This window comes from Pseudopipra pipra, chromosome 2 (assembly GCF_036250125.1).
Source record: "Pseudopipra pipra isolate bDixPip1 chromosome 2, bDixPip1.hap1, whole genome shotgun sequence".
Taxonomy (NCBI): Eukaryota; Metazoa; Chordata; class Aves; order Passeriformes; family Pipridae; genus Pseudopipra; species Pseudopipra pipra.
This window is the reverse complement of record NC_087550.1, coordinates 71192799-71210712: the sequence shown is the minus strand read 5'-3', so window position 1 is coordinate 71210712 and position 17914 is coordinate 71192799. Positions and strand designations below refer to the sequence as shown.

Genomic DNA, 17914 nt, shown 5'->3' with positions numbered 1-17914 from the left:
CTTCTAGGATATATTTAAGCAGTAAAGAAAATAACAGTTCTTTTTCAGGGAATTTTGAAACTGACTTGTTTCATACTGTGATCCTCTTATTGCAGTAAGGATTCTCTAGTCTTCACATGCTGGATAACAGCAGTGTTACTTACCCATATGCAAACATTTGAGTCATAGCAAAAAGCTGACAGTATTTCTCCTTCGCATTCATTGTTTCATTCTCATTAATTTGCCAAGAAAGCCTGTTGCAAGTTTTTATACACCAGGACACTAAATTATACAGTCTGAGACATTTGTATGCCTTTTTGTTATAAGTATTAAAATGATTTCTGAAATTCAACTTATGTTGAATGAAGAACCGCTCATATAGTAAAACCATATATATTTCTAAGAATTAGTCTAGTAAGCGGTTTTGCTTTTGTATATCTTTGTTTTCAACATTTAGAAAGTGAAATTAACTAGATCAGGGAATATACTGCATCCTATATATGTTGCTACACTTCTTTATCAGTCTGAATTTTCTCTGTATGCCTTCTATTACACTAGACATAGGGGTAATGTAACCATTATATCTGAAAGGGTATTGCTTTGCTTCCTGGATACAATATCATTGTAACAAATCCTGCTCTTTTTCAACTCACAGTTTAGCTTTCTCTTTTGACTTAGGCAAATAAAGATTATGCAACGGAATGGCAGGTGTTGTACATAGCATACATAGTGATATATTGAATTATTTAGAATTTGTCCTTGCAGAAAAATAGTCTTACTAGGAAAATTTTTAAGTACTGTTGCAACTATGCTGCAAATCCATTAATAGAGGTTACAAATCTATATCTAAGAAACAAAGCTATTCTGCTGCTCAAGTGTACTAACAATCTAAAATTATTTTCTGAATAGGAAGGAGTCATTTCCCTAAATATTTTAAAGTATCTACTTACTTTATCTTCTTACAACTATGAGAATACAGTCTATTAGTGTTTCATTGTGACAGCAAGTCTGATGCCTGGATACTAATCTGAGTGTAGTCTGAGACCCACACTAAATCAGAGAATATATTCTTGTATTACCTTGTTATATGGGCCACACGCATTTTACTCAGCACTTTATCTTTGTAAAGTGTTATTCTAAATTACTTTTATTTAGCTGCCCACGAATTGAAGAAATTAGAGGCTAGATGTTGGCAAGTCAGTACTAATCATGTCATCTTTGTTTTCTCAATCTTGCACAACCAAGGAGAGTGGAAGAGTGGGATTTAAAAAGGCAAGGTGGTGTCCTTTAGTTTTGGTACACCCAGCCTGGCCTCATCGATCCACTGTAGCCTGTTGACAGAGAGAGTATGAAGTGTGAGAGGTCATTTGCATCTGACTCCTGTGGCAGGTACCTACAATTACCTACATGAATGATGATGTAAAAAAGCACCAAAGTTTCATTACAAAATGAGAACTGCTGAAAAATAAATTTAGTTGCTGCTGCTGTCTTCACCAGCGGTTCTCACACCCTGAGAGAAAATCACTGTTGAGGAACGGTGTGTACTCTCAAAACTGCAGGTGTAAGTGACTCTACCTATGATTCCTTAGAAAGAAAATATGAAGAAACTCAATAAAATGTGCATATAAATGAAATTAAATAGGTGTTGATGTCATCACACACATGCAAATACTGTAAGACATTCTAAAGCAAATCAAAACGCAAACGGCTACAATGCAGCTGTCTGCAATACCATTAGGCAGCAAACTGTATAGGAACCCGGTGATATTTAGCTGGAATTTAGATTTTGTATTGGAGAAGTGTCTAAGCAGACAACCGAAGTTTTAGGGGCAAATGTTGCTCTCAGCAGTGATGCTACATGGCACATTCAGTACTGTATGAGATTGTCAATAAATATTGGAGGATGGACAAAGTAAAAACTGAGAGATTTTATAGAAAATAAAGTGAAAAATCAAAGATTAATCATACTTGATTTTAATAATGACTTCCCCAGAGAAAGGAACTACAATAGATCATTCATTATAAAAAGCCAAAGAACAGTGGAGATAGCATGATGTAATCATTAGTTGAACTGGAAAAGAAAAAAAAAGAAAAAAGCAAGAAAGGGTGATAATTATGAAGCAAAGAGAAACATGAATGAAAGTGTTTTAAAGGGTTCCAATTATGTTAGCAGGATAGATTTTTGCATTCAATTGTCTAAAAATGTATTAGCAACCATGTTCACTCCAAAATGTCACAATCAGTTCTTCAGGCAGGAAAAAGCCAACACAAAAACAAAGAAACAAATACACTCAGAGGCTCTGTATAATTCATTGGTAATTTTCTTCTTGAATATAATTCTTTTGAATTTATTGATAAATACGGTCTGTAAGTTCGCAGAAACAAATATCTCAAATTTTTCCAAGACTTTGTCTTGTATTTCACCTGAGAAATTTGTATTTTTCCTTGATTTTAATTCCTTTAAAGATAGCTAAATTTTGTCCTATTTTAACAGCCTGGTTTCCCATCTCTGAAGTCAAGATGATTTACTGTTTATTCATTGGAACTTTAACCTTTGAAGTTTTCGGTCCGATGTGTTTTACCTGAATACTTACTGTCCATTAAAAAAAAAAAAAAAAAAAAAAAGACAAGTCAAGTATTCAAGAATACCAAAATTAAAAGCAAGAAACATCCCCCCACATTTATTTACATGATAATGTCTAAGTATCTTAAAAGGTGTGAAGCTTTTCTGTCTTTCCTTTCCAAAGCCTTTTCCTTCTCCAGATACTTAATCCCCATTGTCTTCTCACGATATTTAATCCCCAACTGTCCTTTTTAATATTGAATCAAAAAACAGCAAATTATCTTTTTATGCCATTCTGTGGAAATAGTCTGTTTTATTCTTACATTGAACATGCGAGTCTACATGAGTCCAAAGTTTATTTTGCAATATATTTATTATTAATATTTTTCAATATTTTAACAGATTACATTTTTAAAAGAGGAAGTCATTGACCTAATATCACTGCCATTGTTGTTAATGTCAGCTGAAAGTCAACATAAACAGCTCAACGAGATTAAATATTCCCTGACACGTTCCATCAGAGCCATAGTTTAAGCCTGCATTTTTCCCACTGATGCCTTAAGGTCCATCTGGTTTTTTGATTTTTCTAATTTTTATAAGCTTTTTAGTTAGTTATACAGTAGAAATAGATTTTAGAAATAGCTGTATCCCTCACCCTTTAGCACAGTAGTTTACACATTCCTCAATCCTTATTAGCCCATTTCCATATCCCCTGAATTCCAGCAAAAATGTTTAGTCTCTTGTCAGAGTAGGCCCATTTTGTTTAGAGAACACTTGTATCTTGGCCTGAATCACAAAAGTACAGTCAAGAACTGGGTGAATATATGCCCCCTGTACCCTGAAGAAGATAAAGATGATGAAGAAGTGATCCCGAAAAACCCCCAGCCCCAATTCCCAGGGAGTGTGATGGGAGTGGATCAGGGCAAAAGCCACAGGATGGAAACATCTAGGATTGGACAGACAATATTATAAATTGTAACATCTGTACAGAGGGGGGGATGCGCACGTCTTGTAATCTCATGCCTCAGAGGCACAAATTAAAATCCTTTCTTTATCTCACCTCTAAAACTAATTTGCCTCAGGTTTTTTTCTCCCTGAATTTTCTTTAGGCATCACCACTGACTAGTTTCTGCAAATCCAGATAGATGTTTAATGAGTAAAATACAAATTGTAAATAATTAACTGGTAATTGATCTTTTGCTTTCTAACAATAGGCAAAATATTGATCTTACTGTACTTCTATTTATTGACTGAAAATTACTAGGACAGTATTTTTTTAAGATATGTATAACCTGCTGCCATATATTAATGCCACCAGTTAAAATTATACAGCTTATTTTACTGATAGATACTATCAAGATCAGCCTAACCACCCTTATCACATTAAATCATAATATACATTCATATTTGCTGGGAACTTCAAATATAGGATACCATTTGTGAAGTCTCCTAAATTGAGTCAGAAATAAAGTAGACAAGCTCAGAGTTCATTGCATATTATCTTTGGAGGCATGCAAATTATTTCTGCACCATTAGACATATTTCTAATTTCAATTGCTCTTCATTATATAGGGAAAAAAAAGGAGCTAGAGTTTATGTCCAAATGGTTTTCCATTTCACTTGGACTCAGCATCATTTTACCTTTTGTTATCCATGATGTACTGGCATCTCAAGTATGAAATTATGAAGCTAAATGTACAGGAAACTTTCTTTATGCTGGATATATTTCCCCCCAGCATCAATTACCCTTTCTGTACTTCTTTTTTTTGGTTACTTGGTATGAAATTCTGACACTTTTTATACAGTACAAACTGTACACTGACTTCTCCAAAGTACTGTGGCTTCTCACAAGACTGAATCCATACATACTTTGACTTAATCAATCTGATTACCTCAGGAAGCTATTTTTTTCCCACAGTTGTCACTTTGGAAAGGCTCACCTACTTAGTGAGCACTTGCTACAGAAATCCTTTATAAATTTGTTAAAAAGCTATACTTGTGCCAAAGTAACTAAACTTAACTAAATTATTTAAATGTTACAACTGTCCAATATCTTCCAAAAAATCTAGAGCCTATTCAATTACATTTCACTCCACATTTTCTCTAAATTCTTAACTTACTTTAGCTGTTGCTATCTTAAATGTGCACAAACACATAAAAGGTCTAAGTAAATTGATGGGGATTTTTCTCTCATTGAGAGCCCTCTGTGTTTGAGTAACAATACTATAATTTTATTCAAGGTTTCACTTTTTACAGAACACAGAATCAACTGAATGGCCTTCTGAGGAAGATGTCTAGCCCTTTATCGTAGGTTTTAGGAACACTTAAGATCAAGAGCAAGAAATTAAAAGAAATGGGAATGAAAACTGATATATGCTTCAGTGACATGGAACTGAACTTCTACAGGAAAGGGGTAGCTGTGAGATCTCTGAGAAGTTTTAGGGTGTTTCACCCTACAACACTCCTTACAATTACTATGTCTATTGCTTTGACTCCAATTCCTGTGTCAGATTTTACGGTGGATTTATTAATCAGTTTCTGTACTTCAGGCTCATTCAAAAGATTTTCTGCCTCATTTGTTTATTAATACCAATTAATACCATAGCTTCAATAAAAGGGAAATACTTTCACACCACATAATGTTCTGACACTACAGTCTTGAAAAAAATAAAATCTCTGTGCATGAATAAACACTATGAGTAGCTATTGTCTATATTACAAATTCTTTCCTTGTACCTTTTCTGTGTTTTCTCCTACAAATATAAAAATTTAGATGAAACCTAAATAGAAAATTTGCAGTATGCTTTGTTATTCGTCAGTATTTATGTGGTATGTATTCACAAGAAAAATCTGAATTTTTACTATAACAGTGGCTTAAAGAGCTGATGCCTAAATTCTATTCAACTTCAGTTTATATAAAAAAACCAACTACTTGATTCAATAATGTGAGATTCATTCAAGCAAAATAAGCCTAATTGTTTTCATTATTAATGTATAGAGTAAAATTCTCATGGACCATGTCCTCTCACAATAATATAATCTAATTAATTAATCAGTAAATAATGTATGAGAAGACAACATTCAAAGCATTCTGAGACTGTGGACTTAATTATTATTATTAGATATGCACCCATACTTTACTATAAAGTAAGTAAGTTTATCTGAAACAACTACACTCATATGATTTTGAAAGGCAAAAGCCTATTCATGAGCAAATTCTATAGGTTCCAGTTAAACTCGAAATAGAAGTATTTAGCAGATATTAATGTGAATAGCAGTTTTGTTCAAGACAATATTTTGCTTAGACACCAAAATTTTAAAGTAGGAAGCAAAGATTGAATATTTCTGAGAGCAAATTAGTGATATAAAGGGCTATTTAATTTAGTTATCCTGTTGCTTGCATTATTATATATTATTATATTTCTATATAATTTCTATATAATTACATTATTCCTGTAATTATATAGAAAGCTTTCGTATAGCCTTGGAGACAATTAGAATAGATTCTTCCTCTCTTCCATTTTTTTCTCCATGTTTTCTTCTTAGTTTTTTCTATTCTTCAGAATTATCTAAGAAGATCCTTTGTCATATATAGTTCTTTGTGCATCCTGTTCTGTTAGTGATATTGAATATCATCGTCTACATCTGAACTAGGGGACAGAGGAACTTGTTTCCCTTCTTCCATACTGAGAGATTCACCCTACCTGCTTTAGTGCAAAATATTAAGTTTTCAGAGAAGAGGACTCCCAGGTCTGTCCTTTAAGGAAAATCAGCTTCTCAACTAGTTAGAATGTCAAACTCCACATGAATTAATTCTGAGTTATTTTGTCTATGCAGCACTCCAATTTCTTTAAGGGGAATGGAAAATTTATGCCTCCTAACTTAACCTACCATTTAAGGATGAAATACTATTACAGGAAGAAAGCATGCTGTCCATTAACTCTCAAGAAAAAAAACACACAGAAATGGTGGTCTGGCTACATTTTTACTACATACCCTGTCAGTGCTCTCCTGAGCCAAACCTGAACAAAGTTTTTCTCCTCTTCACAACTGTTCAATGTGAGTCAGCACACTCCCTAAACAAGGAATATTGTTAGATAAATTGCCAATGTTGTGGTTATGTGACAGCCTAAAATAGATCTCCCACACACAGGTCAGTTTCCAATAACTTGTCTTTGGGAAGTGGTCATTGTGAGCTAGTCTGATCAGAAGTACCTTTAGAAATTCTGAGTAAAAAATATCTCTTGTTGAGTATTGTTGTAGTGGGTTGACCCTGCATGGACTCCAGGTACCCACCAAAGCCACTCTGTCACTCCCCTCTGCAACCAGACAGAGGAGAGAAAATATAACAAAGGGTTCATGGATTGAGATAAGGATCTGGGAGATCACCCACCGATTACAGTCACAGGCAAAAAAGACTTGAAGTGGGGATATTAATTAAATTTATTACTAACAGAATCAGAGCAGGATAATGGGAAGTAAAGCAAACCTTACAAACACCTGCCAGCCACCCTTCCCTCATTCGCAGGTTCTAGCTCCTCCATGGCACAGGGAGACAGGGAATGGGGATTACAGTTAGTTCATCACAGGTTGTTTCTGACACTGCTTTGAGAGAGGAATCCTCCCATGGGAGACAGTCCTTCATGAACTTCTCCAATATGAATCCATCCCACAGGCAACAGTTCTTCCCAAACTGCAACATGGGTCACTTTTCCATGGCATACAGTCCTTCAGGCACAGTTTGCCCCAGTGTGGGTCCCCCACAGGAAACCTTCTCCAGCATGGATTTCTCTCTCTGTGAGTCTGCAGGTCAGCATGGGACTTCTACAGAATCACAGCCTCCTTTGGTCACCCATCTGCTCCAGTGTGGGCTCCTCCACAGGCCGCAGGTGGATCTCTGCATCCCAGTGGACCTCTACAGGCTGCAGGGGGTCAGCTGCTTCACTATGGTCTTCACCACAGGCTGCAGGGGAATCTTTTAGTTCCAGCACCTGGAGCCCCTGCTCCCCCTCCTTTTCCACTGACCTTGGTGTCTGCAGAGTTGTTCACATGTTCTCACTCTGCTCTTCTCTGACAGCAGTTTTATCTGTGCAATAATATATTTAAGAAGGAAAAAAAAACATCACAGAGGCATTACCAACCATCCTGATTGACGTGGCCTTGACCAGCGGCAGGTCCTTCCTGGAGCCAGCTGGCATTGTCTCTTCCAGACATCTGGAAAGCTTCTGGCAGCTTTTCACAGAAGACACCCCAGTAGGCCCCCCTGCTACCAGAGCCTGGTCACAGAAACTCAATACAATTTTCCAGTGTGCATTTTATTAGTAAAACTTGTCATATATGTCTTGAGCATATTCTTTCACTCTGGAATAACAATCAGATGAATAAATCATAATCAATACGTATCTAACAAGATGACGTATTAATGAAAAAGCTTAGAGAAGATAGAACATTTCTATGTTTCATCTACTTTTACAAATACATGACTTTTTCATACCTAAAGTCAAGTAAATTTATTAATTTATTTTGTTGAATAACTTAAATTGACTCTGGTAACAAAATGACTGTGTCATCTGAATATTTTCAGGTATAAGTATCATGGTATGGAATAATACAGTTTTATCCATATGCTGCACGGAAGTCTATGTTTTTATGCTCAACAGCTGGTCTGTCACTTCCCTTCTAGCATTATAGAAACATTATTATCTTTGTCAGTAACCTAGCAGAGTTGACAAGGACAAAAAGGGAACATTTCTTCCTGTCACATAAAACATCATCATTTTATTAGCTGACAGCAGGTCCTCAAGTTCACATCAAATACTACTGACAAAACAGATGCATTTCTTTACTGGGAGGGTGGCCAGACACTGGAACAGGCTTTCTAGAGAGGTGGTAGATGCCCCAGCCTGTCAGTGTTTAGGAAGCACTTCGACAAGGTTCTAAACAACATGCTTTGAGTTTTGATTGGCCTTGAAGAGGTCAGGCAGTTGAACTAGATAACTGTTGTATGCCCCTTCCAACTGAAATATTCTGTTCTATTGATCTTAATTTAATAACTTAAAAGACTTTCCTCTCCTCAAGTGCAATGTTAGTTACATGTTACAGAGGATTTGCAACTTTTTGTAATAATGAACTTTTTCCAAAGAAATATCTTTTCGTCTAGTATTTAATTCACATCTGAAAATTATTAACCTACTTTACCCTACTTTTGTTGTCATTGGTATTGATGTGCTGTGGTCATTAATGTAATATGATGTTTTCTAATATTGTATTCTTTTGACTGTTTTAAGAATGTCACGAAATTAATTGTTAATGACTGATAATGTGAAACAGCTAGTAGCATTAGGATTTTGTAAGAGCAGGTAAGAAGAGGTTCAGGTCATAACATATTTTAAGCAAGAACTTTACATACCCTACTGGTCTATAAGGTCAATATTGTTATAAGTTAGTTTTGAATTAGTAACTCAGACATGAAAGGCTCCCAGCATTATTAAGCTCCTCCATCTTTCATCTATTATTCAGAGTGGTCTTTACATCTTCAAAAGGAAGATCCTGTAGATGTTCAGTTTTCAGAATCTTTAAAACTGCATGGTTTTGCAGCTTTTCTCAAAGTTAGAATGTTAATAAAACATTAAAATTCCTTCATATAATGTTTTCTCAACTCTATTCAGTTAAGAACTCATAATTTTCATGTTCGTTATTCTGCCTACAATGACAAGAATAAATGACTGTCACAATATTGTTTCAAAAAGAAATTCCCCAAAAGAGGAAGAAAATCATAGGGTCTCATTTAAAGAACCTCTCGACTTCTACAGTGCAATGAAGGCTATACAACAGGGACTTCCGCGAATGTGGAACAAGTGCTGCATTTAAAATAAGCTTCAGAATAGAAAAATGAAGGAGAACATAGCTGAAAAAAAAGTAGTTTATATGCTATATGCTACATACTACATCAAAAAGATATGAAGACAATACTATTGGAGGAGGTATTAAGAAAATATTCAGTTCAAAACAGTGTATTTTAACTGTTCCTCAGGAGCTCTCCTGGCTATAAGATAATCTTCAAGGAAGATTAAGGTATTATTTTCCTAAATTATTTTGGCCTTGCTGGGCTTTAGTATTACGGAAAAAACTAGATTCAGAATATATATATATCCAACAAATTAAGTAGGCCCTCGAACACTGTATTAAGTATCTCTCTGCCTTGTAAAGTGATATCCACATTATGCTGGTAAGTGCATTATAAGTCCAGAGGAGTAAAAGACAATTTGCTATACTTATTTAGGGAAAGCAAGAAGCTTTGAAAACTTACTAGAGGTTTCAAGGACAATTCTATTTGGAAATCTTAGGCTTTCTCCAAGTTGAAGCACCTGGCTCATACATAAAGAGCTAGAACTGTTTTTCTCTCCAGAAGTCCTTATGGTTATTCATTGGGAAAACAGCATGAAAATTTTGAATTTAAAAGGTAATGCTGGTAGCTCTTTGTCAGAGAGTTGTTCTCATAATCTTTCCTATCCTGTCCCCTCAGAAAGATAATGCTTTAAACATTCCATAGCTAAAATAAAAAGGCAAATACCTGAGTAGAAATCCTGGAACCAGGAGTCCTTCCTTTTCTGCTGCATGTTGTAACTATTAAGTTAAATAGCCATACTTTCTTTCACTTGCTCTGTCTCCATTTCCTAGAAATGTTGTGTTCTTTTTTTGCATTACATCTGACCTTTACCAGAATACTGGAAAAAATTTGAGATTTCATGGTCCATAATCTTTTTATAAATGTGTTTCAAACGAAAAAGAATCCAGAGTTGCTCTTTACACACAAAGACAAGATAACAACAACTCAAATGTCAGAGTCTAACACTCTCTCACCAGACTCTTTTAGACATTCCTCATGTGGGGAATTTAATGACTAATACCAAGTTTACTTGCTTGAGGTATTTGATGTTACATAGATTTTGATTTAGCAGAGCAATAAAGCACTGTATATAAATCACAATACAGGCACAAATTGTGCATAGCAGAGTGTACTAATTGCAATACAATTTAGTTTACAATATAAAAGAGATTCTCGTTACCATTCTCTATAATATACTCACTATGAAAAAGCTGGGTATCCCCAAAATGTGGAAAAGAACATAAGTGCTTAAATCAGCTCAAGCCCATTGTTCTCCTTTAATATTTGTTGATTATTCATTTTCTGTGCTGCACAGTTGCCTAAGTTATTTATATAATAACCCCACCATAATGGTCTGATTAACTCAAGAAGACATTTATAATCTTTTGGTTAACTCGGGGACAAATAGTAACAGCTGATTGATTCACTGAGCTGATATAACTGCTTGATTTGGTCAGCTAATATAACTAGTTGATCCACTCAGTGGTTGTAGCCACTTAAATCAATTAAAAGCCAACCCTGGTTCCCTTTGTGCTGACATAATTTCAGCCTCATTTTCAAAAGCTCTGCTCAGCCCTTCCCCACAAGTTTCCTTGAGATTCATGAGCATATTGTCCTTGTCTATCTTTCTTCCACTGTAGTGGTTTATTGATCAGTCTCACAAAGAAAGCACAGTTTATTGGGAACAGGTAATTTGGCTAAAACTCATTTGAAAAAGGAAATTATCCATTTAAAGGGATATCCATCTATTCTAATAGATAATTCTTCATATTTTTAAAGCAAAAACCTTATCTCGATAAATACTTTTACTTTTCACTGCCATCGCACTACTTTCTGGACATTTATCTGAAATGTCCCAACATTGTTCTGGGAAGAAACAAGGGAAATGCCTGGCTTAAATAGCTCCAAAATGAGTTCTATGATGTTTCCAGGTGAAGTTTCATAATTTTTTTCTTTTGTGGCTTTCTGTTTGGATATTTGTGTAGAAACACAGATACTACCTTTTGTTCTGCATAACACTGCATTTCCCACTTACTGTTTCCATTTTTACAAGCATGTCAAGATGTCACAGCTATAGGAAGTTTTTTTGTATTTTATCCAATTTTCCAACATTGTTTTGGAGGGACTGTCTTTAAGAATGAATCGCCCCACCCTGGTGCGCTGGGTGGGAAGCGGAAGAAAAAAAACTGGCCAAGGAGGGAACGAAACCTTTTCTCTCCTTCAGATTATGTGGGCTGGTGCCTACAGTTTGCATGGTGCCATCCTTTGCTGGGGCTCCAGCTGCCACTGCTCCCAGACCTGCTACTCCCAAGCCCATATCAGACACAACCAAGACACAAGAGTTCTTATCAGCTTCATAAAAAAGGAGTAAACTAAATCACATTGCCAGAACTTACATCAAGGAAAATGGTTTGCTTTGTAGCTTTTGATTCTATGATTCTTTCACAGTTGTTACATTCTAGAACCCCAGATAAAGAATTCATGTGACAGTGCCAAAGCTATTTTTCAATAGACTTCACTGCATATTTGCAAATTATATTTCTGAAGTTTTTAAACTGTTTAGCTAACTGTGATTAGTTAAGATCCAATATTTTCAATATCAAGGCATGAATAAATTATTTTTGACATCATTAGTAGCTTAGGGTTTTCATTTTTACTGTTATCAAATACAGGTTTCTCTGTCTTAAGTAAATGAAACAGTACTGGGAGTAAACATGTATCAACTCATAATGGTCAACCCACCAAACGAAAAGGAACATGGGAATAAAAATTTCAGATAATAAATCACTGAGAATCTGACATCTTGAAAAAATAAGTCTTTTCAGAAAATGCCATGGCATTGTACCCAGAGGCAACATTTGCTCTGTATTATAGAAAAGATCTATTCCCATTTGTTCTTTGACAGGAGATGTAAGGTAAGCAATCAGCCAAGCATGGCATCTATCCTATCGAAGGGTCTGAAGGAGAGGGATTTTAGGTGACCGACGCAGTTTTGATGTTGTATCTTCTTATATCATAATGGTTTTTTGAAAAGATTTCTGCGCAAAAGACTCCTGCACTAAAGACTCATCCCCATACTCGTATATGTACAGGGGTGTACACAGAGGCAAATTTATTTTTTTTCCAGAGTTTATTTGTGCCAAAAAATTCACATCAAGCGAATGCAAAATTAGACAAAGAAAACTATATCTTCTCTCCACAAGATTCTGACAAGATAGCTGACTAAGAAAGTTAATCTACTCAACAAAGAGGTTGGTAAAATCTGAAAGTCTACAAAAAAAACCTTACAGTGCCTTCTTTTAAGAAACAATATAATGGTACATCTTCTCATTAAAAAAAAAAACCACCATAGTTTAAGTAGATCTCATGGTTTAACCACAGCTTGGAGCAAAATACACAGCCACTTTCTCACTCTCCCCAGTGGGAGTCGAAAGGGTAAAAGCGAAAAAACTCAGGAATTGAGATAAAAAACGTACTGGCCCTTCAGGACCATCTGTAAGGATTTTTTGGCCAGAATTGCAGCTGGGAGTGGTCTAGCCTTTTGTCTGGCCCAGTCTGGTCTGACCTGCTGCATCTCTCAGGAGCTGCAGAGGTGTGGAAGGAGACAGCCTGACTGGGTGTGTTGGTGCTGGCCAGCTCTGGCTGTTTGCTGGGGGCTGCCAAGAGAGGCAAGATGGTCAGCAGTGCAGTCTCTCACATGGAATGGCCAGAGTGGTACCCCCAGCCCTTCCATAGGCAGAGAGACCCTGAGCACCCATCACCAGACTTTGCCTGGCCACTGGCTCCAGCCTGAAGGGCTCTGAATGGACCCAGGTCTCCTCTTACTGGTGCACAGTAGTCACTCTACTACATGGTGGTGGTGTCCCTCAAGGCAGAACACCAGTTGGTTGCCTTTGGTATCACAGGAAGAACAACGAAGGAGGTGCTTTGGCCTGGAGAAGGAAACAGACTAGTGTATATGGCAGCTGAGGCTGACAGTGTCACCAGAGGAACTAACCAAGGGCAAATGGCCCTGAGATGGAGTGTGACAGAGGTCTTTGAGACAACTTGGCATTGAATGCCAAGAGTCCTTGCTACCAGGACTATCTCAGTTCTCTCTGAGATAAGGAGCATGGTCAGAGCTCCAGGAACACCTGTTATTGCTTGAAGGACCACTTGGTCATTTTTAGAAGGAATCACCTTCCTCTCTGTTTGTGCAGAACCCCTATGGAAAAAGACTTTCTTCTTCTGTCCTTTATACCCTGGAGGTATCCCTTTACCTTCTGGTAAGAAATCCAGAGATCTGTCAGACCATGACTGGAGCATCTGCAGCCGCACAGTCAGCAAGTAGATATCTACTTTAGTGACTTATCCTACTGCTTCTGGCTGCTGCCTTCCTCAAGCTTATTGGCACTGCCCAGCATCACATCAGCTAGTCTCCGATACAGATCTGCAAAAGCACCATCTACCTCCAGTGTCACTTCTCTGCAGTTGAGCCTCTCCTGATCCCAGGCCAAGGCCGATCCAGGATGTGTCTGCCCTTCAGGCATTGACAGTTTATAATTAAAAGTTTCTTTCTACATATAGAAATTGGATCACGATCTTTATCTAATGTCAGCTATGATTGACCAAAGTTTGCTTGGATGGGCTGCTTGAGCCCTGTGATCTATAGTTTCCCTTATGACCTAGGACTGATGTGTTAAACAAAGTAGTTTTCCCCAGATAAGGGAAAAGGCTGACAAGAAGCAGATCTTGTGTAGGTAGGGTAATGCTTTTTGTTATACCAATTTTCTTCCTCCTAATAAGGCTGATAGTATGAAACTCACCCACAGGGGAGGTATCGTGACATTCCCAGGCAGGCCTGAATGTATGTTATCCATTGAACTCTTTGTTGCATGAGCTCCCACTGGATCAAGACTGCAACCATCACTCCAACCAGGGACATTGAAATTGCAGAAATTAAGTTTTGTCACTGGATCCACAGGTGGTGATATAGTCCCTCCCCAGTATCTACTCGTCCTTCTCTTCTTTCTTTTCTTTATGTATTTTATTCATTTTTTTAAAATATTTTGATAAAAAAGAACCAAAATCCATATATACATTTTTTCCACTGCAACCAAATTGTTTTAAAATAAACCTGCCTCACGTATACACTGATCATTCAGTGTAGTTTCACTCTAATCCACCCCAATGGATCCATGAAGAAGAACCCCAGTTGCCCTGCCTCAGAAGCAGGTTGTAACAGTTAGGTGACATTGTTATTACACCAACCAAGTTCTGATTAGCCAATGCAGCAGCCTTTATTAAATATGATCAGGAAGCCAGTTAAAGGGTATTCAGAACACTATCTTCAAGTGAAATAAATGCTTTTTCCCATTTATTTTTGTCTGTCCTATCAACAGCAAATGTTGTTTCCCTTTTCTCTCAAACTTTTATCCAGCTTGTCATGGATAAAAAGTGATAATGTAAAGGGAACGATGGAGAATGAGAAAGTAGAAAGGTCTATCATAAAGCTCAGCTGATTCCTATCAACAGAGAGAGACAGTATGAAGGTTTGATCAGCCTAGAATTTAGAGATAAAACGATTGCACAGAAGGAACTGAATTGTGATCTTCATTTATAATTCCGTGCCAGGAAAGTTGAAAGCTTACCATACTATACTGCTGAGGGGAAATACCAAGAGATTGATAATCTTTTGAGGAAAAAACCTATGAATCGTAAAATGTAGCTTTCAATTTTTTGCCATCAGTTACCAGGATGCAACAGCGCATTAGAAAATCAATGTCTGAGAATCTTCTAGAGCTCTGGAAATTGCAGTAAAAATATTTTAGATTGGTGTTTCCAGAGAGTGAGTATTAACACATGGGGGTAAAATAAGAGTGAGATAAATGTTATAAAAATGTCCTGTGTTGCTAACGTTTACAGGAACAGATCAGCAAGATCCTAGCAAACCTGCAATTGCTCAAGACAACCGGTTCTGAAAGAGAGACATGGACTAACCACTGATGACTCAGAGAAGGGGGGCAGTATAGAGACATCAAACACTGTCAGTTCTTAAAGAGTAGAACAAGACACACCTAAAATCAGAATGCCCTCAGGAGGAACTCAAGAAGTGTGGGGAAGAGCTTGACACTCAACACCTTTAATCCTCCATACAAGCAATCCTGTGCAAACTACCTGGATATAGGCATCTTAGTGCGTGAACACTCACAAGTTTTTTAAATGTGAGTTGGGACTTGTGGGTATGAGAGTGTGAGAGACTGAAATCAGTTGTGGTTTAAAATATGTTCATCTTTTTTCCTATGAGGTCGTGAACTGAACTACATTGCTACTACAATGTTGGAACATTATTTCCTTCAGGGCAGTCTGGAAATTTTTATGTTTTCCAGAGTCTGCAAAAGATATGTATACTGCCATAAACAATCCAACATGCGTTCGTGTAATTACAGCCTCTGAGACTAAATGCTCTGTTTGTCAAAATGTGGTCATCTTTAGTGCTGAAATGCAAAAGAGAATCAGCATTTTAGGACTGGGTTCATTTCAACCTGACATTCTTCACAGCTAAAAAAAAAAGTTCAGATGAATTGAAACCACCAGAAGTCAATACTAGATGAATACCTCATGATATTTCTCAGTATCAGACTACATACAACTAAATTTAGATGTATAAATGTAGGAAAGCAAATAAAGTGCCTAAAAATGTACATTTAGAGCAATTTTAGATACCCTAGAATACTTGAGATATGTGCACCTTTCATCACAACATAGGATCTACGGGTATTTTTCTAGTTCACAGATCTCTCGTTGAACTAAGTTCAGTGTCCTGTGGGACTTCACAGGGCATATGAGACTCCAAACAGAACAGGAACATACTCTCCAGCTGGAGATTACATTGACCATTGCAACATAGACTTCTATCACCCTCCAACCATCAACTGATCACTCAGTTTGAGAAAGCTTGTACCCTGTGCAAAAACTCCAATCGATTACGTTTATTAACAAGCACTCTGCCCTTCACTGTCTCTCTATCCAGTCCATGGTCTGTTCGTTCTGTCTGGTTGTCTGTTTTCCTGTCCTTGAACACAGCCTGGTTGTTATCTGGACTCAACATTCTTTAGTTTTAGTATGTCTTTGGCAGTACCAAGCATTCAAAAATCTTACAGTAAGCAGTGGTTTGGCAGGATCCCTGGAAATGTCCTCATGTCCTCTACCCATGGCATGTATTTATTGGGTGATGGACCAGCAGACTGCTGACATAAACCCATTCTATTTTATATTACAAACCTACTGGCAGATCTCAATGATTCATAAAATGTGTGAGGTGTTTTATTGCAGAGAGGACCACATAGCTGTGCATTTTAAATTAATGAAATTACATATTTGTATGTAAATATATTGAGTACACACAAGGCTAGCAATTTATTAAAATTAAACATGCTTAACATTGAGGTTTAAGCAACTGTTCTTTACAAAGTCCTAGGAAAGAGTTCAGGCTACACAAAGAGGTCACCGTGCTTGTCCAAACATACTGTATTCACTGTATTCTTGCTATCACTGCTAGGAGTCTATACTCTAACTCTTTCTACACTTTCTATCAGTGGACTCTCCAGTTGGTGTTCCATCCTCCTTCTCCTATATAAAGGTTCAACCAGACAGTGCACCTGATTGAAAGTTTTATGTCTTTATCCTGACAAAAAATTAGTTTACTGGAGTGATATGGGAGATACCTGAAAATGAGCAACCATTCTGACAATGTCAAAGATTTTAAAAATCCTTCAAAAATCGTGAATTTAGATTAGTTTGTTTTAAATACACTAAAATCCAATGCTGACTTGAATAATTGCTGCCCCTGTAGGTGGGACAATTCAATGAAGGAATAAAGGCAGAATACTGGAGGTGAGAAAATGAAGATTGAAAGGAGAGCCTCGGATTTAGCATTCTTCCTGACTCTAAGCAGATATGGACTTAATGAACTGTTTAAGAATATGCATTTTGGATTTTGGGTTGTGTTTCACATTTTGTTGTATGATTTCCCATGTTCTGTACTTTAAGTTCTAGTAATTTCCTTTATCCCTCATGGCCATGAGTCCTGTTTTCCCATTGGTTGTTATTTGATGCAGTGCAGCACTTTCCCTATATGGTTATGACATCCCCTTAGTTTGCATGCTCCTCCCTAACTCCTCCCCAGTTACACCCTCTTGCTAGAATGCTCTCACCTTACCCTATAGAAGGCAGGAGCCATTTTGAGTGAGTTAGTCAATAAAGGCTTTTCTTCTCACCATCAACCCTGAGGCATACAGACTCTCATTTGTCCCACCTCTGACAGCAGAAAGTTAATATTTTGATGTTAAGATATTAACAACCACCCACTCATACTTTCTCCTAATGAAAGAAAAGAGAGGGTCAGGAACTGAATCATTAAATCAAACATTAATTACAATTAGTGAAAATGTCAGAGCAATGTCAGAACTCAAGCACAGAAGAGATCTCTTCACATTTCTACA

The 17914-nt window shown here is 36.9% G+C and overlaps 1 long non-coding RNA gene across 1 annotated transcript in view; it reads left to right on the top strand.

The window, feature by feature from the left end:
- Nucleotides 1-17695, top strand: part of LOC135406968 (uncharacterized) — a 110641-nt gene extending 92946 nt beyond the window's left edge. The window contains exon 4 of the long non-coding RNA XR_010426609.1: nucleotides 17266-17695. This is a non-coding gene — a long non-coding RNA (uncharacterized LOC135406968). The remainder of the gene's footprint in view (nucleotides 1-17265) is intronic.
- The last annotated feature ends 219 nt before the right edge of the window (nucleotides 17696-17914 follow it).